This window comes from Pan troglodytes, chromosome Y (assembly GCF_028858775.2).
Source record: "Pan troglodytes isolate AG18354 chromosome Y, NHGRI_mPanTro3-v2.0_pri, whole genome shotgun sequence".
NCBI lineage: Eukaryota > Metazoa > Chordata > Mammalia > Primates > Hominidae > Pan > Pan troglodytes.
The window spans coordinates 24,151,461-24,174,713 of NC_072422.2; the positions used below are offsets into that span (position 1 = coordinate 24,151,461).

The 23,253-nt window shown below is 43.2% G+C and overlaps 2 pseudogenes; one reads left to right on the top strand and one right to left on the bottom strand.

The window, feature by feature from the left end:
- The window catches only part of LOC101059054 (RNA-binding motif protein, Y chromosome, family 1 member F/J-like), a 64,979-nt pseudogene extending 44,333 nt beyond the window's left edge, over positions 1–20,646 (top strand).
- LOC744852 (RNA-binding motif protein, Y chromosome, family 1 member F/J-like) overlaps positions 1–23,253 on the bottom strand; it is a 193,395-nt pseudogene that overhangs the window by 85,300 nt on the left and 84,842 nt on the right.

Consider the following 23,253-nt stretch of genomic DNA (forward strand, 5'->3'; position numbering starts at 1 on the left):
GTGCAATCTTGGCTCACTGCAACCTCTGCCTCCTGGCTTCAACCGATTCTCCTGCCTCAGCCTCCCGAGTAGCTGGGATTACAGGCACCTGCCACCACACCCAGCTAATTTTTGAATATTTAGTAGAGATGGGGTTTCACCATGTTGACCACGTTGGTCTTGAACTTCTGACACCTGGTAATCCACCAGTCTTGGCCTCCCAAAATGTGGGGATTACAGGTGTGAGCCATCCTGCCCGGCCTTCAAATTATGTTCTCATACCCACTCACACAATTTATTGTAACTATCTGCATGTTCTCCTCAGGTGGGGGAAAAACAGTATCAGAGTTCTTGAAGAATTTATGAAAGAGAGAATGGCAATACTACACAAGGTTTTAACCTATTCATAATACTGCATTTAGTGAATAAAAACATTACCTTTAAAATCCTACTAAAGTATTGAGTAAATAAATAAAATATATTATTTCAATAACTCTAAAATATGTGTCCATGAAGAAAATAGAGGGAGGCTTCAAAAACATAAACACGTAAGTGAGGCCAGGCATGGTGGCCTGCATCTGTAAGCCCAGCATTTTGGCAGGACAAGGTGGGTGGATCACTTGAGGTCAGGAGTGGGAGATCAGCCTGGCATATATGATGAAACCCAGTCTTAACTAAAAATATAAAAATTAGCTGGACATGGTGGTATGTGCCTGTAATCCCAGCTCCACTTGAGGAGCTACCATTTGAGGCTCGGTTTGGGCTCAGCCACGGCCCTCTCGCCCTCCACACGGATGTCCCCCCGAGGCCCATCTCTATGTCCTCACCAAATGGCTCTCCGAGGCCTATCATTTTCTGTTACAGGAGGCTGAGGCAGGGGAATCGCTTGAAGCTGGCAGGCGGAGGTTGAGGTGAGCCAAGATCCTGCCACTTCACTCCAGCCTGGGTGACAGAGCAAGACTCCTTCTAAACACACACACACACACACACACACACATGCACACAGAAACACACAAAACTAACAAATGAAAATAAAAAATTTGTATAGAAAAAGTACTCACAGTCAAACTCACATATCTAACAGAAAATAATGTCATTTAAAACAAATTTCCACAAGAGACAAATAAGAAAACAAATTTATCAGCTTGCATATAAAGTTCAAATAATAAACTGAAGAGAACCACAGGGTGAGAAAATAAAAACGTACAATTAAGTACCCTAAAAGAAGCTGAAAGTCACTCAAAAATGTTCTGGATTCTATGGCTCTACATTGCAAACATGACCACAAAATTTGCCAGGAGTAGAACAATCAAAATGTATCCTAAAACTCAATATACACTTCAATTCTCACATAAGAATTGTAATGGAAAATGGACGCGTCTGCAGCATTTCCATATGAATCAGAACAAACACTGTTTCTTTGTACTCATTGTTTCACTATTCTAAGAAAATAACTTCCATATTAATATTAGGGGATGTGAAAAAGCAGGTCTTCATCATGATAAGTAACACTGGGTGTCCAAACCACTACTCAGATAGGCCTTAAATCCCAGCCAGTTCCCCTCCCTGGACAAACACCAAAGGTCCCAGCCATTGTGCAATCTCTTTACATTTCCTCCCCTGTGAGCCCAGTGTGGTCTTCCAGATTCCCTGTGCAGTGGCCTCTCTTGTCCCTGGGGAGCAGGGCAGTGTGAGTGACGATGGCAGAGGGGAGAAAGCATGTCAGGGGACCCTCGGGTCATTGTAACAGAAAACGATGGGCCTCTGAGAGCCATTTTGGGAGGACATCTGCCTCGGGGGGACATCTGCCTGGAGGGCGAGAGGGCCCTGGCTGAGCCCAAAGTGAGTCTCAAGTGGTAGCCAGCCTCAGGGCAGGGAAGGGAGCCCTCTAAGTTTGATGAGACAGCTACCCCTTGAGACTTGCTTCTCACCCTCCGACCTTAGACACTTATGCCTCTTAGGTGACTTAAGGTGCCCCAATCCTGCAATGAGGATGTTACAGTTCCCTGATGGCCATTTCTCCAACAGCCCATGGATGGCGTGGGATTGCTCACTGCAGTCACCTCCCTGAGGCTTGGATTCTCCACGTGGGGCACAACTCCAGGAATCAAAGGCCTCTCAGTCCCCAGCCCTAGACCACTCAACTGGCCTCCTCTCTGTTCCCTCTCTAATGGCCTCCCTCTCTGGGGAAGTACTGCAGGGGATTGAGCCTGGCACACGTGGACTGTGAGCCCTTTGGAATTGTGGGCATGGAAGAGCAACACCCTAACTGGCATCCTGAGTATGGCAGGCTCTGGCTGATGATCTGGGGTACTGCAGAAGTGGGTACAGGACAGGTCAGGTCATGGCTCAAAGTCAGTTCCCCAGAGGCCAAGGCAAGGTTCTTTCCCATGATGTCCCACTGTGGCACCCATCTCAGGAATCCTGCCAGAACCTGGGCAGTCATGGTCAGCCAACCGACCGTAGAAGCTCAGGTAGAAAGTGTAGTGCCTGCAGCTGGAGGCTTGACCTTCATGATCCCACAACCACTGGACTGCAGTGGAATGAGACATCCTGTATCCTGGAAAGAAAGAAGTCAGAAAGGTTCATGACAGACCTACCCTCCCACACATCAGCTTCCCTACCATGCTGGGAGGCACCCCTTACTGAGGAGTCCAAGGCAATACTCCTGAACGATCACTTCATTGTGGAAATAAAGGTTGTGACAAAAGGAAAACGTCGTCCTACCGTCGGTACCTGGGATGGCTGAGTTCCTCCCCTTACCTGGCCAAGATGGAGAAAGAAGACGACCTCAAAAGACCATTTCATGTAGCTGGGCTGAGGTGACCTGCTAGCTGGAGTGAAGCATGTATTTCCCCTTCCTAGCTCTCCCGCTGAGACACCCCGGGTCCGAGGGGGATCTCACCCTGACCCAGACAACGGACCCCTCCCGCAGACCCAGGCTCCTTAGCCTGACCTGCAAATCCATCATGTAGCTTAGCAGGCCTGACTTCATCATCGTTTGTGATCCCGGCCAACCAACACCTGGGTGTGACGCACAATCTGCCTCTGGTCAAGGAGCCACCAGATGATTAGGTGAGCGTGCAGGTGTGTCTAGAATGGGTGGCTTCTTGATCTCACTGACTTCAAGAATGAAGCCGCGGACCCTCACGGTAAGTGTTACAGCTCTTAAGGTGGCGCGTCTGGAGTTTGTTCCTCCAGATGTTCGGATGTGTTCGGAGTTTCTTCCTTCTAGTGGCTTCGTGGTCTCGCTGGCTCAGGAGTGAAGCTGCAGACCTTTGCGGTGAGTGTTACAGCTCTTAAGGCAGCGCGTCTGGAGTTGTTCATTCCTCCCAGTGGGCTCTTGGTCTCGCTGGCTCAGGAGTGAAGCTGCAGACCTTCGCGGTGAGTGTTACAGCTCATAAAAGCAAGTGTGGACCCAAAGAGTGAGCAGTAGCAAGATTTATTGCAAAGAATGAAAGAACAAAGCTGCCACAGTGTGGAAAGGGACCCGAGCGGGTTGCCAATGCTGGCTTGGGCAGCCTGCTTTTATTGTCTTATCTGGCCCCATCCACATCCTGCTGATTGGTAGGGCCGAGTGGCCTCTTTTGACAGAGCACTGATTGGTGCGTTTACAATCCCTGAGCTAGATACAAAGGTTCTCCATGTCCCCATCAGATTAGTTAGATACAGAGTATGGACACAAAGGTTCTCCAAGGCCCTACCAGAGTAGCTAGATACAGAGTGTTGATTGGTGCATTCACAAACCTTGAGCTAAACACAGGGTGCTGATTGGTGTGTTTACAAACCTTGAGCTAGATACAGAGTGCCAATTGGTGTATTTACAATCCCTCAGCTAGACATAAAGGTTCTCCAAGGCCCCACCAGAGCAGCTAGGTACAGAGTGTCAGTTGGTGCCCTCACAAACCCTGAGCTAGACACAGGGTGCTGATTGGTGTGTGTACAAACCTTGAGTTAGATACAGAGTGTCGATTGGTGTATTTACAATCCCTGAGCTATATATAAAGGTTCTCCATGTCCCCACCAGACTCAGGAGCCTAGCTGGCTTCACCCAGTGGATCCCGCACTGGGGCTGCAGGTGGAGCTGCCTACCAGTCCCACGCCATGCGCTCGCACTCCTCAGACCTTGGGTGGTCGATGAGACTGGGCGCCGTGGAGTAGGGGGCGGCGCTCCTCAGGGAGGCTCGGACCGCACAGGAGCCCACGGAGGGGGTGGGGGGCTCAGGCATGGAGGGCTGCAGGTACGGACCCCTGCCCCGCGGAAAGGCAGCTAAGGCCCGGCGAGAAATTGAGCACAGCGCCGGTGGGCTGGTACTGCTGGAGGACCCAGTACACCCTCCGCAGCCGCTGGCCCGGGTGCTAAGCCCCTGATTGCACGCGGCTGGCAGGGCCAGCAGGCTGCTCCGAGGGCAGGGCCCGCCAAGCCCACGCCCACCTGGAACTCCAGCTGGCCCGCAAGCGCCGCGCGCAGCCCGGGTTCCCGCTCGCGCCTCTCCCTCCATATCTCCCTGCAAGCTGAGGGAGCCGGCTACAGCCTTGGCCAGCCCAGAAAGGGGCTCCCACAGTGCAGTGGTGGGCCAAAGGGCTCCTCAAGTGCCGCCAAAGTGGGAGCCCAGGCAGAGGAGGCACGGAGAGCGAGCGAGGGCTGTGAGGACTGCCAGCACGCTGTCACCTCTCACAGAGAAACACCCTGCAACTTTGCAAGAGCACGGAGAGTGTGGGGCAGGGCTACCCCGCAGGCCTTTGGTCTGGCACCCTCCCTTCCTGGTCCTCTGTCTGGTGTTGGGGGGCACCTTCGCAGCTGTGGTGGTCTTGGCGGCAGGTGGAGGCAGGCCAAGACAGCCTGCTCTGACCAGGGACAGGCACAGAAAAAGTGGGGAGGGGATTGCCGGCGGGGTGTTGTGGTGTGAGGCAGCTACTTGCTCAGGGTTCCTGAGCTGCGGGAGGCCCTCATGTGCTGGGTGCTGGACAGGCTCTGCTGCTGTCCGTGTGTGCGCTGTCCTCTTCTCCTGGTCTCACTGAGGGGTGGGCGTGTCCACCCGAGGGAACCGCTGTGGGTAGAAGTAGCTGCAGGGCTGTGCCTGGCTCTCTCCATGAGACTCTAGTGGTTTCACGGGAGGTTGTATATGCTCAGGGCCTAAACATCCTTGGATGCAGCGCCGGCAGAGGGAAGAAATCTTGTCTGGGGAGCTGGTGCCTGCCTTGCAGAGGACAGCAGCCCCGTGCACGGTGAACCCGAGTATTGCGCACCTTGTGTTTCTAGGATAAGCCTGCAGGACACAGGTACCGGGAGCAGGGGTATTTCCATGGCTGGCCTGGGCGCGCAGATTCCCCTTCCTCCAGGGATTTTCCCAGTGAAATGTGTCCTTCAACTTTCTGCTGTTTATGAAGGGTCCTTTGAGGTGCTATTCTCCCTTGTGAGTGCTGTGCTTGGCTTCCTGTCCCTATAACGTGCCCTCAGGGTGCCCGCAATTAAGTTGCCCTTCTATCTGCACGAATCTGTCCTTGGTTCCCCTCGTTGTCCCCCATGTCCTGAATCCTGGCTGAGCCCCGGTGCCTTCCACCTTGTTTCCCCCAGCCCCGCTCCTGAGAGCTCGGCGCCCACCCACTGCTGTCAGCCATCCCGAATGGGCAGCTGCAAGGATATGGCTCTGGCCCAGAAGCCGTGGATGCGCTGCAGCCTGGGACATTGACTGGAGCCCAGCTCCAAGTGAAGGACGTCCAGCGAGTTGGTTGCTGGCCGGGGCGTCCTGGGGCCAGGGCCAAGCTGTGCCTGCGGGTCCTCCTGCTGCCGCTCCACATTGGCCTCCTCCTTGGCCACCACCTCTATCTCTGCCATGATGTCATCCCCCACTAGCCACTAGCATGCCTCCTCCCCCAGGGTTGCCTCCCGGCTCTGCGCACAGGCTGCCCTCTCCTGCAGCACCTCCCCCTTAACATGGTGCCCTCCTTGAGGCTCCCACAGACTAAGGCCTACACTGCCCATCTCATGTCCTTGGCACCCCTAGACTCTAGAGGAAGCTCCCGGAAGGGCCCCTGGGCCTTGCCCTTCTGAGAAACATGTGCCACACCCACGTGGATACAGGGTTCCTGGGGAGCCCCGCAGGGCCCACAGCCCGCCACACTCACCGTGGGGCCCAGATACCCAGCAGGGTTAGCTGTACACAGTAGCCCTGGAGTCGGAGGCCGAGGCCCTGGGCTTCCAGAGCCTCACTGGCAGGCACGACGGCCACTGCTGCGCTTGCGGGAGGATCTGTGCCAGCGAGGCAGTGCACACGGGTTATCGCATTGGCGACCATGGCGGCTGGCCTCCCGTGTGCCCAGGGGCACAGGATGAGAGGTCCTTTGGAACGCCCCTGTGAGTACAGCATCCTCAGGGAGGAAGCATGGAACTCGGAGTCTGTGTTTGCCTAGACCTGATAGAGTCCTTGTGGGGTTTCAGCTTCTGGTGCAGACGAATTCCACCCCAGCAACTTACCCGTCGACTTTTCTCCCAGGCACCCGCCCTGCCCCACTCCCCTCCAAGCCACCGCAGCTGCGGCGTCCTCGCCTGGTTCTTCTCTCTCCCCTCTGGATCTGCAGTATTTAGTACCATCAGCCTAACCTGCCTAATGAAGTGAGATGTTTCATGTGTTCCCTGTGGGTTAATGTCTTGCCACACTCAGGATGCCAGTTAGGGTGTAGGTCTTCTATGCCCACAATGCCAAAGGGCTTACAGTCCGCGTGTGTCGGAATCCGCCGCCGCCAGGCACAAGCAGCTTCTCAGAGGAGGCTTACCGCGGGAGGATGGAGCTGCCTGCCAACTAGGGGCAGGGTGCCTGGTAAGACGCCTACAGTCCTCGCAATAACTGGTCGACGCCCCCCGCCCTCGCAATGATTGGCCGCTGGAGGTAGGCGAGATTTCCGGGCACGGCTTCTGGCGTCCTTCCCCCTCAGGCCAGTTCCAGCTGTCCTTCCCACAGTTGGCCCCGTGGTGTCCCAAAGCCGGATGCATACGACATGAGAGCCGGGCGACCCTGAGGCTGTTTGTCCTGCTGAAAAGCACGTGTATTTTCTGTTTCTCTGGACACGTTGGTCTCTTGATAAGAACAGAAAGAAAAGTTTTGCGATTTTATCTGTAAAAGGGGGTGGGTTTTCCATGTGAGGGTGTTGAATTATAGGAGGAGACAGTGGGGAGAGAACTCCTTAGTGCTGTTAAGAAACTCATTTTTGTTAAACTCATTAATTTTCTTGAGGATTCTACCTTTAACTGTCGGATATGTCCGACATGTGGGCAAGTTGTGGGAGATGGTGCTAAGGCGCCATGTGCACTTTTTATTCAAGAGGGTTTTCTCTGTGAATGTGGTCATCATTCAAAATACAGGCAATATACTTAACCAAGGCTATTAAAAACTTGTACTTTTAGTCAGCGCATGTCACATGTCTGATTTGCTTGACGGGAATTACCAGATTTTGACATAAATTGTATTACGTTAGTTTATGTAGAAGTCTGGGGCCGTAAATAATCTCAGTTTCAGTTTGCCTCTGTAAAGCCTGTAATTGTCTCCTTCGTTGCATGACAGTATTTGAAACATGTTTCATGTATCCCTGGCACCATAAATAATTTAAACCGAATAAGTAGGTGTAATCCAGACAAATGGAGTTACATAGCCTAAAACGGGAACAAAATAGATGCGCTTAAGTTATTCCATTAACCCGGCACACGGACTTACTTCTGTAATCCTAGCATTTTGGGAAGTGGAGGTAGGAGGATGGCTTGAGGTCAGGAGTTGGAGACCAGCCTGGGTAACATAATGGACTCCTTTAATCTATTGCCATTTTCGCATCGGGGACTGGTTTAGTGGAAGTCAGTTTTTCCTCAGACAAGGGTTGCGCAGGGGAAGAAGGCGGCGAGGTGGACACGTTTGGGAGTGGGGACTGGCGGCAGGTCTCCGAGGGGCACGTGGTGGGGCGGGTCTTCCGGTAGGAGCAATGTGACAGAGGCTAGGTGGGGCAGTGAGGCTGTCACGGGGACAGGGAGGGCCAGCGAGGGAGTAGGGAGGATGGTTTCCGGATAAAACTGTACCACCTCAGGTCATCCTCAGGCGTTACATTCTCCACAGACAGGTATTACAGGTCATCCTCCGGCATCACAATCAGGCCACAGATAGGTATGGGTTGAAGGCCAGGGTTTAGGGATCTTTGACCTATTGTATATTTCAAATCACTTAAAGATGGTAAGATATTTTAAGTGTTCTCCCCCAAGAACATTTTAATTACCTTGATTTAATCTTTTATCCACATATCCCGCTGGGCGTGGTGGTTCACCCTTGAAATGCCATCACTCTAATAGTCCCAAGCCAGCAAATCACTTGAACCCAGGATTTGGAGACTGGCTTGGGCAATATGGGGAAACGCATGTCAATTTAAAAAAAACACAAAAAATTTCCCAGCTCTGGTAAAAAGCCCCGGTAGTACCAGCTACTTGGGAAGCTGAGTTATGGGAAGATCAGTTGAGGCTGGGTGGAGGAGGCGGCAATGAGCAGTGCATTTTGGCAACAGGGGATATACATCTCAAGAAAGAAAATACACAAAACCTCACACTGTACCTCATAAATATATAGTTTTCAAATAAAATTATTTAAATGGGGCACTCCTTCACATTACAACTTAGGAAAATTACAATAGCTTTTCTTATCTAAGTTTTAGAAATGAGATTTTGTCAGGTCCATATTAAAATGCAGCATTTATCCATGAAGTCAGTGCCCCCTTTGCTCTGTATGTTAGAAATTTTATATATTTATTTATTTATTTTTCTTTTTTTTCTTGTATTATTATACTTTAAGTTTTAGGGTACATGTGCACATTGTGCAGGTTGGTTACATATGTATACATGTGCCACGCTGGTGCACTGCACCCACTAACTGGTGATCTAGCATTAGGTATATCTCCCAATGCTATCCCTCTCCCCTCCCCCTACCCCACAACAGTCCCCAGAATGTGATGTTCCCCCTTCCTGTGTCCATGTGATCTCATTGTTCAGTTCCCACCTGTGAGTGAGAATATGCGATGTTTGGTTTTTTGTTCTTGCGATAGTTTACTGAGAATGATGATTTCCAATTTCATCCATGTCCCTACAAAGGACGTGAACTCATCATTTTTTTGGCTGCATAGTATTCCATGGTGTATATGTGCCACATTTTCTTAATCCAGTCTATCATTGTTGGACATTTGGGTTGGATCCAAGTCTTTGCTATTGTGAATAGTGCCGCAGTAAACATACGTGTGCATGTGTCTTTATAGCAGCATGATTTATAGTCCTTTGTGTATATACCTAGTAATGGGATGGCTGGGTCAAATGGTATTTCTAGTTCTAGATCCCTGAGGAATCGCCACACTGACTTCCACAATGGTTGAACTAGTTTACAGTCCCACCAACAGTGTAAAAGTGTTCCTATTTCTCCACATCCTGTCCAGAACCTGTTGTTTCCTGACTTTTTAATGATTGCCATTCTAATGGTGTGAGATGGTATCTCATTGTGGTTTTGATTTGCATTGCTCTGATGGCCAGCGATGATGAGCATTTTCTCATGTGTTTTTTCGCTGCATAAATGTCTTCTTTTGAGAACTGTCTGTTCATGTCCTTTGCCCACTTTTGGATGGGGTTGTTTGTTTTTTTCTTGTAAATGTGTTTGAGTTCATTGTAGATTCTGGATATTAGCCCTTTGTCGGATGAGTAGGTTGCAAAAATTTTCTCCCATTTTGTAGGTTGCTTGTTCACTCTGATGGTAGTTTCTTTTGCTGTACAGAAGCTCTTTAGTTTAATTAGATCCCATTTGTCAATTTTGTCTTGTGTTGCCATTGCTTTTGGTGTTTTAGACATGAAGTCCTTGCCCATGCCTATGTCCTGAATGGTATTGCCTAGGTTTTCTTGTAGAGTTTTTATGGTTTTAGGTCTAACGTTTAAGTCTTTAATCCATCTTGAATTGATTTTTGTATTTAAAGTAAGAAGTACTAAAAAAGATGTCAGGCTCTGAAAGGGAATTTCACTTGAGTTTTCAACACGGTACGTAATAAAATTTTATCTTTTTAGCTTATTTATTTTTATCTAAATATAGATTTTTCTTTGACCATTTGCAGCACAATGGTAGAAGCAGATCATCCGGGCAAGCTTTTCATTGGTGGCCTCAATAGGGAAACCAATGAAAAAATGCTTAAAGCAGTATTTGAGAAACATGGTCCCATATCAGAAGGTAACCCTTAAAACCGTGTGTGCGTGCGTGTGTGTGTGTGTGTATTTTCATATGTATAATTCAATATGTATATTTAAAATATGTCTGTTATATATATGTTTTGAAAAAACATGTTTTTCAAAGTTCATTGTATACCTACATTAAAATGCCTTATTGTTTTTAAACTCTTATTTTGAAGTTATCTATTTGATATTTGGAAAATTCTCATAGTAGCAGGTTAAGGATCTGTGGTAAGGATCACCTACTACTTAGAAACGAAAATAAGGAAAACTAAACGTGTTGTGGAGTTAGGGAACAAACTGGAACAAAATAGGCTGACTATAGGGGTGACCAGTATCAAGTATAATACTAGTGATGGGAAATGCAATTATTTTTGATTTGATGTAACTTTTAGATGGTTAGTACCTTGACGAGTCCATTATATCAATGTAAAATGTTTTCATATATTTTAGTTCTTTTGATAAAGGATCGAACCAGCAAATCCAGAGGCTTTGCATTTATTACTTTTGAGAACCCTGCAGATGCTAAGAATACTGCCAAAGATATGAATGGAGAGGTAGAGTCCCTCATTAATAATATTCTAACTCTCTTCTTCAGTTAACAGTATTTCTAGGTCTTTTTAGAATTACGTAACTTTTGAAGATAGTAGAATGCCATATGAAGACATCCTCTTCTTTGTGCCATATACATTCAACTGTAGTTGGAAGGGTATTGGAATTAACCTTATATAAATTAATATATGGTAACCTTTTTCTATGTTTGTATTTCAATATGAGTGTGAATAGATCTTCAAAGGTTTTGAAGAGCTTTAAAACTTATAAGGGACCCTCATGTACATGAAAGGAATAAGTCAACATTTATTACATGCCATTAACGCAATTACTTCCAATTCATGGAAATACTTCTAGAGCACAGACAAACTGTGGATAGACATCTAGACAGACTCACAAGAAGGAAAGATTCTCTCCCATTTTCTGAAAATATATTTTTGAGAAAGTGGGTTTAAATAAGACCTTTACATTTAAGGAAGTGTTAAGTACTTGAAAATAGAAAAAAATAGGAGAACATTGAAGTTGGATAACACAAGAAGTAACTGGCATTTTTTCCCCATCCTTGCTCTTTTCTCCTGAGGACGTTTTTTTCCTGTCACCAGAGTGATGTATGTAACATGAATACCTAATTACTCATTTCCCCAGTGTGTTTGAGGATTTGTTTTGATCCAAACATTGGTCTGTTGTCCTATTGAGTCTTAAATCTACGGATTGTGTATTTACTAAAGCTTTAAACTTTTATGTAATTCTGTTAACTGTTGAATTCCTTTACATTGTGTCAAGTTCATTCCATTCTGGGCCCTTTAGAACTTTTTTGCTTTATAACATGATCCTAATCAGGCTGGGCTTGGTGGGAGCAGTGTGATATTAGTCCTTTTAAGAAATTCATTTTTGTTAAACTCATTGATTTTTCTTGAGGATTCTACCTTTAACTGTCGGACATGTCTGAAATTTGGGCAAGTTGTGGGAGATGGTGCTAAGGCGCCATTGTTTTTATGTGCACTTTTTATTAAAGCCTGTAATCCCAGCACTTTGGGAGGCCAAGGCAGGCATATCATGATGTTAGGAGAATGAAACCATCATGGCCAACATGGTGAAACCCTGCCTCTACTAAAATACAAAAAATCCACCGGGAGTGGTGGTGTGTGCCTCTAGCTGCAGCTACTTGGTAGGCCGAGGCAGGGGAATCAGTTGAACCTGTGAGGCGGAGGTTGTAGTGAGCTGAGATCATGCCACTGCCCTTCAGGCTGGCAACAGAGCAAGACTCTATAGCAAAAAAATATAGCAAATTAAAAAAATGATAAATAACATTATCTCAATCTGTTTTTAGCCTCTGTTCCTCTTTATGCTATCCCCAAAATGCTTTTTTGGACTTCTTAAGAATTATCCTTCCCCGTGTGTGTCTCAAAAATATCAATTTATGTTTCAAAAACCACTTAGATTTCATATTTTCTTCCTCATTGCGTATTGTAGGTATTTTGTACTTGCTGTACCATGTATGAATCTATTGATTGTGAAATTGTATATAGTGCATATTTAAGTCTTCCTAGTTGCTTTTATTTCTGTTACATCTAGCACATTTCCTGGCACATAGCAGAAAGCACATTTTTATTCACTCTTATAAATTAGTATTTCAAGCTGTGGTAGAAACCAAGAGTAGCTTTTGGTTCATGGCTTTGTGGTAACTCTGGAGATAATTTTGACTCTGTATAGTAATCTATGATAATTTCCTTTTTCCCCCTAGTTTTCAAGCAAAAGAGCAGGTAATTTGTGTAGAGTTTTTGTCTGTTTGTTTTTTAAGATGGAGTCTCACTGTGTCAACAGGCTGGATTGCAGTGGGTCGATCTTGGCTCACTGCAACCTCTGCCTCCTGGGTTCAACTGATTCTCCTGCCTACAGGCCACGCCACCATGCCCACCTAATTTTGCTACTTTGAGCGAGAGAGGGTTTCACCCTGTTGGCCAGGATGATCTCTATCTCTTCATCTCATGAACCACCTGCCTCGGCCTCCCAAAGTGTTGGGATTACTGGTGTGAGACACCACACCCAGCCAATGTTATTTCTAAACTACTTAATCTCACATATTTTGTTGTGTAAAAATAAATACGAATGTTATGTGCACATAAATGTTGAGAAGGCCAATAAAGGAGGTTCTTAGATTTTCAAGGTGAATAAAGAGTTTAAGGAATTTTGGATGACTTTGGAACACTGGGGAGGAAGCAGTCATGAGCAAATCTGGGTAAATATTTTGGGCCCAGAAATAAAAAAAGAAGTTTCAAGGTAGAAACAATGGGCGACGTGGCTGCAAGAGGTCTTGTAAGGGATTTAAGATCTTCCCCCAAATAACAGAATCCATGTAATTTTTAAATCGAGTTATTAGCTGAACTGTAAATCAATAATTAAGATTGTTCTAGGATGTTTAAACATTAACACAATATCCTTAGTGTAAGGTTGGAAATTATTTGAGGAGAGAATTTAGTACTAAGCAACATGATGTGAGCAGTAGGATTGAATAGAAGTAATATTTTTGAGAAGGACAATTGTAAGATTGCAGACTGAACAGAAGAAAGCAAGACAAGAAACAGAAGTTTTCAGCAAAGAAAGTAAGCAGAACAAATTAAAATTCTTACTTAGTCCTCCATCCTAATATGGAGGAAATTAAAAACTGACATTTTCAATTTTACATTTCATAAGTAGAGTATTGGTGAAGTCAGGTATTTATTGACTTCAGGATACCCAAGCCAACACATTTCCATTGGAAAATTAGCTAGTGAACATATCATAGGTGAAAGGCTGACCTTTAAGGAATAGCACTGTGAAGAGTATATTAAAGGATAATTTTTTCTATTTTGAAACAGCAACGATGTTGTAATGACCCCTTTAATAGTGTTGTTTATTGCAGTAAAAGTAAATCTTGGCTATCATTAGAAAGTTTTCACCAGTACATTTTAATTTGTCAATATTTAAGATAGAGCCAACCACTTAGAGAGAAAGGAGAACTTTCATGTAAAAGTTTAGCATGCAGTCGTTCAAAGGTAGCAGTATTTGTGTTTGTGAGGTAGATTGAACTATGTGGGAAAATTTACCTTCCTCAGCTGAGAAAGGACAATGTATGTAAACTTTAAAATTGTGAAGATTTGGTGGTTTTACATGTTTTCCCTATGTCATTTGTAGTCATCAGTAATTCATATGAAAAGGAAAATAGTAACTAAGTAGTTCTTAACCATTACAAATGAACTTTTACCTAAGAATTAATGTTTGCCTTCAGCTTCATTAGAAGAACTGGTCTTGTGGGAGCCATGGGATTATCCAAAGCCATAAGAAATATTCACAGTGTCATGACTGTCTAGTAATTTAGGAAACAAAAAATGGAGTCATAGAAGAAATAATTTTAAAAAGTTGTTTGAGAGAAGAGAAAATAGTGTTTCAGATTAGGTGTTCTTTACATAATGTTCCAACATTTTAATGTTAAAAGTCCCGTATCATATGGAAGAGGGAATTAGGGAGGTCCTCCACTCAGAGAGCCAATCTCTTCCTGGAGAAATGACCATATGTCTCTAAGAGATGACGGTTATGCAGCTAAGGATGGGTAAAGGAAAAAATTTTAAAAAGTTGATTATTTTTGTTTTGATGATGAAATAAACATAACAAAATTAATTATTATAAGGTAAACAGTTAAGTGACATTTAATACATTCTATGTCATGCAACAACTACCTCCATCGAGTTCCAAACATTTTCATGACGCCAAAATAAAACTCCAACTACCAGTTAAGCAGTTCCTTCCATTTTCTCCCTTCCCTCAGCTGCTAGCAAACACCAGTCAGTGTTCTGCCTCTGAACTTACTGTTGTGGGCATTTAATGTTAATGGGCTCAAACACTACACGACTTTTTGTATCTCTCTCCTTTCCTTTTCCATGATGTCCTGAAGGTTCATTTACATCATAGCACTTCACTCCTTCCACAAGCTGTTAACTCATTATTTTATTTGGGTTGTTTCCACCACAGTATTTCTATGCACGCATATTTGTTTGAGTACACGTATTCAATTCTGGGTGTATATGAGTGGAATTGCTTGGTAGTATGATAATTATATTGTTTTCTTGAGGAACCACTACATTTCTCCATAGTAGCTGCATCATTTTCCATTCCAACTAGCATTGTATCAGGGTTCCAATTTATCTGCATCCTGTCAAACACTTGCTATTTCCTGCTTTTATTGCCATTCCAGTGTGTGTGTGTGTGTGTGTGTGTGTGTGTGTGAATTATGGTATCTCATTTTGGATTTGAAGTGCATTTTCTGAATCACCGATTGTGAGTATCTGTTCATGTGCTTTTTGGGCATTTGCCTATTTTATTTGAAGAAATATCCATTTACGTTTTGGACCTTTTAATTTTGTTTAAGTTGTAACTTAGTTACGTTTTGGATACTAGAAGTTGAAAATTTAAAATGTGTTGCTTAAACTTATGCACACAGAAATCATCCAAGCTCCTGAGAAACTAGGGATTATGCTCCACCATCTAGAGACTATGCATATCATGATTATGGTCATTCTAGTCGGGATGAACATCACTCTAGAGGATATAGGTACTATAACTTTTTCTGGACTTGTCAAAAAGATTTCTTAAGTTATTCATTCCAGCTAACATTGTATTAGGGTTCCAATTTATCTACATACTCTCAAACACTTGCTACTTCCTGCTTTTTAAAATGTAATGCCATTCTAGTGTGTGTGTGTGAAGTCTGGAATCTCATTTTGGATTTGAAATGCATTTTATGAATCACTGATTATTAGTATCTGTTCCATGTGTTTTTGGGCATTTGCCTATTTTATTTGGAGAAATATCTTTTTAGATGTTTGGCAATTTAATTGTGTTTAAGTTGTAATTTAGTTATATGTTGGATAGTAGAAGTTGAAAATTTAAAATTTGTTGCTTAAACTTACTCACACAGAAATCATCCAAGCTCCCAAGAAACCAGGGATTATGCTCCACCATCTAGAGGCTATGCATACCATGATAATGGTCAATCTAGTCGGGATGAACATTCCTCTAGAGGATATAGGTACTATAACATTATCTGGATTTATCAAATAGATTTCCTAAATTGTTTATTCTGACATTAAAAAAATTTTTTTCAATTTAGTGATAGTGGTGGCTACGACAAAACCCGTGGTAGAGATCATTCTGATTGTGCAAGTGGAAGTTCTTACAAAAATGAATTTCAGGGATATGGTTAGAGTCCAGGATGGATTTTTAAATTAAAGAATTTTATGTAATAGTCCAGATCATTATTTTAATGAAATTCTAAGGAAAATTATAAAGGACAATATAACATATTTAAATATTGAGTAGTCTAACAGTATAAAACGTAGGGAACGATATGAAGGAGAGAACTTCATGTGCAGAAAAAGTGACTCAACGTTTACTTCAGAATTAAATTTGTTAAGCTTCAAAATACTACTCCTACACTTCTTTTAAATAAAACCTTCTGACCAATGCAGGCTTAATTAATATCTATCCTGTCAACAAGGGCAGAGGAAAGCAGATATTTCCAAATAGCACTTTAACTAATTCATCCTTTAGTGGTGGCAGTAAAAGTGTTTAAATATAGTCCAACATATTATTTTATCAACCCTGCAGGGACCTCTCATGGTGCACCACCTGCAAGAGGGCCTCGGATGTCTTATGGTGGAAGCAGCCACTCTGATTATAACAATACACGAGATAGATATGGCAGAAGTCAAGAAAGTTACTCAAGAAGCTGCGGTGATTTTTACTTTTGTGGTCATGAGCACACTGGCAGAAAAGACCAAAGGAATCCACCTTCTCTGGGTAGGGTTCACCCTGCTCGTCGTGAAGCATATGGTAAGTGAAGTTATGTGGCATCTACAGTAGATGGTCGGGAAAGTCGATCTGAAAAGGAGACTGAAGCAGATATTAAAGCAAGTATTCCAAATAATAGTTATTGCATACCAAACCTTGTTTGCAAATCGAAAATTGAAATGTTATTTCTGCATTGTTACCTGCATATTACTAAAAGAAGTATATGGGCTTTATGGAGACAGGTAGATACTAACTTCCTCCATGAAGGTTTTGAGGTATTCAAAGGAAAAGGAATTTTCTTCAAAGTAATTTCATACTTGTTAATGCTATTTGAAAACTATCTGTTTAGATGTAATATCTACATTAAAATGTTCAGAATAAAATTTTACAGTAATAGAAAATTCCTGATGTTATTGGTTAGCTGCACATGCTTAAAAGCAAATTCAATAGGAGAGTAAATTCTGTTGTTTGCTGAACATTTTCCTTTGTTTCTTTGAACATAAATAGATACAAAATTAGGCATATGTTACATCTCCCTTGCAAGCGGCGCAAGTTTTCTAATTAGGCTGTTTCTCTTTAAAAACTTACAAGCTTAAAATGTTTGAGAAGCCTTCAGAAAGACTACAAAACTGTCTGCCTCACCATAAAACGTTTATCTTTTAGAGGAATAGTACAGGTCAAAGGAAATAAATAGATGTGGTTGATACTAAAGTTTAAAACATCTGGAACATTCTACTTGAAGCGTTCTGTGACTGAAAGAGGATATGATAATGAAACCTTTTTTTTTTTTTTTTTTTTTTTTTTTTTTTTACCTAAATCAAAACTGAACTAGCTAAGTTTCTGAAGTGCATAGCATAATGAAATTAAATGTTCCTAGTTTAAATAGTGGAAAGTAGGTGTTTTGTCTTGGGTGGTATTCATGATAATTTTTTCTTGAAAGTTTTGGCAGTGGTTGTTATAACAGTTTAGTAATAAGTTCTTACAAATAGGAATAATTTAGAATGGTTGGGATTTTATCAGTTTTTTTTTTTTTTTTTTTTTTTTTTGAGATGAAACGTAGCTTTGTCGCCCAAGCTGGGATGCAGTGGCTCCGTCTTGGCTTACTGCAAACTCCGCCTTCTGGGTCAAGCTCTTCTTCTGCCTCAGCATCCTGAGTAACTGGTATTAGATAAGTATGCACCACAGCTGGCTAATTTTTCGTATTTTTAGTACAGAATGCATTTCACCATGTTTGCCAGGCCACTCTTTAAAATCCTGATCCATCCTCCTTGGACTCCCAAAGTGTAATCCTAATATTACAGGCATGAGCCACCACTCTCAGCCTATCAGATTTAATTGATGATATGAATGGAAATGCTTTAAACCTCACACTTTTGGGACAATGAAGTGTATAAAACATAACTGCATAAAGTTTCAGACGGGATTGCTTAAAGGTTTAAGAAATCATCGAATGTTAAAAATAAAAAGATTTGGACCTAAATAACTAAACCAATTACTTTTCCTGATTATACACCTAAAGAAATGAAACACATGAAGTTCCTGAAGTTTTGCAGTCCATAATTTTTACAATTAACAGACTAATCTGCAAGGAAGGAGTATTTTCTTGAGAAAATTTTACAAGATCATCACTTTTTATAGGGTAAGGGTGCAAATAATTTTAAAGGGAGAAGTTACCAACTTCGATTTTTAAGTGAATTATTCATGTTATGAAATTGTGTTTTCATTCACCTATAACATAGGATTGTGAGGGTGAAGTGAAAAGATACAACTCCCTAGTCTTGTGTATCTTATTGTCCAGGTGTGATGACTCAGGTCTTTAATTCCAACACTTGGGAAGCTGAGGCTTGCAGATACCTTTAGGTCAGGAGTTGAAAACCAGGCTGGCCAACACCATGAAATCCCTTCTCTAGCAAAAATATAAAAATTAGCCCGGTGTGGTGGCACACACCTGTAGTGTGTTACAATTAATTGGGAGGCTCAGGCAGGAGAATCGTGTAAACCTGGAAGCCTGAGGCTGCATTGAGCCGATATTGTGCCATGCACTCTAATCTGGGAGACATTCCACCTTCACTCTATTAATTCTTTTGAGATATATAATAAACCATTATTAAATGTACTCATCTTGTGCTACTGAACACTAGATCTTATTCCTTCTAAGCAACTATAATTGAACCCACCCCCATTCCCTCTTTGATCCCTTCCTTACCAGTACACATTGCTTGTATCAAAATATCGCATGTATGCCAAAAGTATCTACAACTGTTATGTACAAATCTTTTTAAATAAGTAAAAAATTAAAAGGGTATCTCCAACAAGGTGATAAAATAGGAGGCTCTAATTTGTTCCTCCATCCACAAACGCAACAAATAAAAAGCCACACCCACATCAATTCCCTATGAGATAAACTCAGAAACTAGTTGAGATACTCTTGCACATAGGATTATGAAAATACTCACTTAAAAAGAAGTAAGAAAAACTGAATCATGATCTTGTTCTAGAATTTGTGGCTGACACATGACCCTAGAGTCAATAGAGAACTGTTATTTCACAGCTTCTCTAAGAGGACTGAAGTGTTAAGCCACATACGTAATGCCCCAACTGTTAACAGCTGCTTCTTAACGAAATGATTGCCTATCTCTGGATTCTAGCACAGATTGGCATTCAAAGCTCTCCTAGGACCTCCAAGATAAAAGAGGGATTTAAGTAGACATTCAAGCACTTCTAAAACTGTTTCCTCCTGGTTTACTGAATCTTAAGCAGTCAAGAAAGCTCAGCTCCCACCTTGTTCCTCGAAGATCTTAGATTGTACATCTAACGTCTTGACTTTTTTTCTTCTTTTTTATTTTGAGATGGAGTCTTGCTCTGCTGCACAGGCTGGAGTGCAATAGCATGATCTCGGCTCACTGAAAACTCTGCCTCCCAGGCTCAAGTGGTTCCCCTGTCTCAGCCTCCTGAGTAACGGATATTCCCCTGTCTCAGCCTCCTGGCATCTGTGACCATGCCAGGCTAACTTTTGTATTTCTTAGTAGAGACAAGTTTTCACAATGTTGGTCAGGCTGGTCTCAAACTCCTGACCTCAGCTCATCCACCTTCCTCATCCTGCCAAAGAGCTGGGATTACAGGCGTGAGCCTGCACCCAGCCTTATCTTGACTTTTATAGCTTTTGCCCAGGTATCTTGTTTCTAATTTTGACTTTTGGATCTGTCAAGGTCCTCTGAGAGCAGGCACATAGGCATTTCTCATCAGTCTTCATCATCACTCACTCTAGCAATATACTGAGCTTCTAAATTTTCCTTCCAAGAAGTCGAACTACTCAACTATGGCCTTGACTTCTCAGGTTGCTGCCTAAGAGTTTGCACACTAATTTACCAATCTCTGGAAGCTAATGAATCCCAGCATTTTGTAGTTCCAGGATTCTAAAGAGGAAAAAGGATTGTTTTACAATAACTCTGCATGATTTTTAAACTTGCCTATTGATGTAGTTTGGACATTTTTTCCTCCAAGTCTCAGGTTGAAATATGGTCCTCCACACTGTAAATGACACCTAGTGGGAGGTGTTTGTTTGGGTCATGGGGATGGATCCCTCACAAATGGCCTGGCTGCCTTGCAATGGTTAATAAGTGAGTTTTCCACCGTATTATTGCCACAGTCTAGATCACATCCAAGTAGTTTGTTGAAAAGAGCCTTATACCTTCTCCTCTTCTCTCTCTCCCCTTATCTTCTCTCCACACATGACGTGACTGTTTTCCTTTTATGTTCCATCCTGAGTGGAAGCCTGGTGAGGCTCTCACCAGATGCAGATGCTGGCACCACACATCTTTTACAGCCTGCAGAACCAGGATCCAATGAAAGCTCTTTTCTTTATAAATTTCCCAGTCTCATAGTCTTTTTTAGGAACACAAACAGATTAAGACATGTATCTCTGGTTGATAACTTGCCTATGTCAGTAAGGAGTGGAGCTCAGAATTCACTATTTCCTTCATTCCATAGAGGACAAAGAGGTGGTTTTCAATGGTCCCGTGAGCTCTTCCTTAAATCCAACCCTTGGCTTGCTCTAGCTTTCGGCTTCTCCATGGAAGCACCCAAACCTTTTAAACTCCTCCTCCCTTAGGATCGCTATTTTTTTTTTTTTTTTTTGAGATTGAGTCTCACTTTGTTACCCAGGTTGGAGTGCAGTGGCGTGATGTCAGCTCACTTTGACCTCTATCTCCTGGGTTCAAGAGATACTCCTGCCTCAACATTCCAAGTAGCTGGTACTACAGGCACATGCCACCAGGCCTGGCTATTTGTGTGTGTGTGTGTGTGTGTGTGTGTGTGTGTGTGTGTGTGTGTGTGTGTATGTTTAGTAGACAGGGTATTTCACCCGGTTAGGCAGGATGGTCTTCACCTCCTGACCTCGTGATATGCTCACCTCAGCTTCCCAAAGTTCTGGGGTTACATGTGTGAGCCACTGTGCTCAGCCTGGAACAGTTTTCAACTTGCCTGTTTCTGGGGTCTGATGTGACACAATAGGCATTCTGTGATTCTACTAACTCCCTCCCTCTCTGAAAAACAAAAACCTTAACTCACAACTCTCCTTAGGTAAGGACACCTTAGTGAATGATTCCATAACTTGCGATTGAATCTGAGACACCTTCTTCGACTGTAGAACTAAGAATAGCCACACAAATAGGATAAAATAACAGTTTTAATGTGATACTTTTCTCCTCTCCAAGCCAGCATAGTGTTGCATACAAAAAATTTCCCTGGACTCACAGTTTCTTCAGGGAGGAGAGAGTTGAAGGTGTACATTCAGCCTTTTCTTTTCCATTTTGCAATTCTTCATGTGATGTTCTCTCTAGTCTTACCCTGTGGGAAACATTGCGGGTATCAGACAACTGGGGTCAGTTAGAAACAAAGTACATGGATGGGGCTTACAGGGATCATAACAGTAATCTTACCAGTGGCTTTGCATTCCAGCCAGCAGAGGTGCACTGTCAGAGAAAGGAAGCAACAGCATCATTCTGCAGCAACGAACCATGGTTGATGGGTCTGCCAGGCTCAAATCACTGACTAACTGCCAAATCCCACAGTGATTTTCTCTGCAAAATTCCAAGGCTGTGACAAAGAGGCAGCTTGGTGATTATCCACAGAAGGGGCATGTGACCCCACCCAATCCCAGCTGCCATACTTTTGACCATCCTAGCCCTGTGTGCTCCACCCATTCCCAGGCTGAAAAGCAGAGGCAATTTAGTAGTGAAGGATGAAGTTTCTGGCCCTACCTGGACACAGTGGGCAAGTCGTTTATATAATAAGCCTTGGTACCCCTGGAAGGAAGATCACTTCTGACATATCTAATGGAAATCACTGGGGCATTAGAATCTCTAGAGCACACGACTTTATTCAGAAACAGAGAATCCCAGTCTCAGCTCCAGCCCTTCCCACTGTTCAACAGCAGATATCAAGGGAGCTGATTGTCAGTCCTAGGCCCTCTTGCTGCTGGCAGAAAGCTAGCCTATCTGTGCAGAGACCTTCCAGTAACCATCACAGCCAAAATTACAAGCATGCCATTCTGTGTTCCACAAGAGAATGTAAGGGGACACAGTCTCAGCTCCAACCTGTCCAATTTCAATTTCCAAAATGGAGTCATTAGTAATAAGTGACCAACCAGCCAAAAAAAAAAAAAGCCCAGAAACTGATAGATTTGGAAGAATTCTACCAGATCTACAAAAAGCTACATCATATTCCATTGTGTGGGTGATCCTAGTTTGTTCAACAGGTTCTGTGTGTATGCTTACACACACACACACACACAAACACACATACAAACACACACACCTATGTTTCATGTTCTCTCAAAAAGCTGCAGTGGAAATGCCAAGCTGGCCTCTGGTATCATCTGAAGGCTCAGTGGGGAAGGACCCACTCCTTTGCTTGCATTACATTGTTGTCAGCAGCCTTGTCCACAATGGCAGTTTTGCAGGGCTTTCTTACAGCTCTCTAGAGAGCATGCAATTATGTTTATTTACATAGTTTATAATATATTCCTTAGCCTTTATCTCTAAACTTGAGGCTGAGTGCAATGACTTAGGTCTGTAATTTCAGTACTTTGGGAGGCTGCTGTTGGAGGATCCTCTGAGCCCAAAAGTCTGACACTACAGTGATGTATGATTCACCCTGATGACAGAGCAACACCCTGCCTCTAAGTAAATAAATAATAAAAATACAACTGATAGTAATATTTTTGTTTTACAGTTTGGAAAACACAAATTTCCTTGATCAAATGTAAGAATATTTGATAGTCACTAACACAGCACATTTGCTTGTGCATGGGAACCAATGCAGAAAAGCAGTGGGATTGGATGCTCATTCCCCTTAATGCCTGACACATAAATACTGTGATGATAAGTGGTGAGTTTGGACCAAGAAGGCTTTTTGCCAGAGCCCTCAACACTGTGGAAATAAAACCCTCCACAAGTCAGGAAACAAAACAGTCTTTCCTGGTAATAGTAACTGTAAAGCCTTTTGCAGATTTGATTTCATTTTTAATTTAGTGTAGATTAGGCAGCATACCAGACTACCCTGCACTCACTAGTATGTGATTTGATGATAAACATTAATTTGATTTGGTTGTTGAAAACTACAAGAATGTTAGTTAATACCATAGTTACATGAGTAATTTTGAC